The sequence below is a fragment of the Pyxicephalus adspersus genome, chromosome 2 (assembly GCF_032062135.1).
Source record: "Pyxicephalus adspersus chromosome 2, UCB_Pads_2.0, whole genome shotgun sequence".
NCBI classification, from domain to species: Eukaryota; Metazoa; Chordata; class Amphibia; order Anura; family Pyxicephalidae; genus Pyxicephalus; species Pyxicephalus adspersus.
Window position 1 is genome coordinate 107,280,935 of NC_092859.1, and position 1,060 is coordinate 107,281,994.

The 1,060-nt window shown below is 42.9% G+C and overlaps 1 protein-coding gene across 1 annotated transcript in view; it reads left to right on the forward strand.

Moving 5' to 3' along the window:
* Positions 1-322: 322 nt before the first annotated feature.
* DMTF1 (cyclin D binding myb like transcription factor 1) overlaps positions 323-1,060 on the forward strand; it is a 28,082-nt gene continuing 27,344 nt past the window's right edge. The window contains exon 1 of the mRNA XM_072401749.1: positions 323-409. The gene's annotated coding sequence lies outside the window, so the exon portion shown is untranslated. The remainder of the gene's footprint in view (positions 410-1,060) is intronic.

Below are 1,060 nucleotides of genomic sequence, written 5' to 3' on the forward strand. Positions count from 1 at the left end.
ATGCAGCTATCACATGCATAAAGACAGGACGTGTCTGCAGAACGTTAGCTGGACTTATAGACAATAATGACAAACGTGAAAACAAACATAACAAAATAATAAACTGATTTGTAATAGTAATTATCAGTGAATTTCCAATTTGCAATCAATACATGATCACTATAGGTTTTCCCTGTACATAGGAGTGGTGTAGGAGGTAAAAGCAGCTATTAGAAGCCTATATACTGGGGGGCCTGGTCATGGAGCAACCCATCCTGCAGTGTCCGCCATGACAGGTGAGGGCGGAAGTGACGTCACACGGCGCTCTCCACTTCCTACACAGCTGGGATGTATGGAGCGCTGTGTTGCTGCATCCTGGTATCTCGGAGCCTCCATCCTGCTCGCCAAGTACCCGGACTGACAACAGGAAGTGAGTATGAGGCCCAGTGACAGGAGCAGCCCGAGCTGTAACATCGTATTGTTTACATGTCTGAACCTCCATCATTACAGCGGTACATGGGGAGGAGGGCTTGCTTCACCCTCCCCGAGCAGTATATATAAATATATGTGTGTATATTATAGCGGTCCATAGGTTTCATATGTGTGTGCAGTCACTGCATGCTGGTCACACTCACCTGTGTACTGTACCGAATGGACCACACACGGGATGTGACGGCAGCAATCATTCCCAATTACACATAAACATGTTGATTTCCAAAGTTGTTTTTACAATTATTTAAAACGTATATAATTAAATAAAAGATTGGGATTCCCATGATAAGGATCCTTGTACAGCAATGTTCTAATATAGGGTGACAACGCTTTGTAGCCATCACCTATGTGTTATTCTGCGTTGTCACTATGAGCAGATCTGGTCACATAGAGATTATAACACACACAGATTGGCCTGGGAACAGACATAGAAGCATTGCCGTATTACAGAAAGTGATTGTGAAAGGCTGTGGGAGATCATCAGCATACTTCAAATAAAGGGTAAATAATTATAATGACAGTTTATAAAACACACAACTTACACTAATTAAACATCCCCTAATTCAGGTCAGTAGGAAAGAAACCCCCC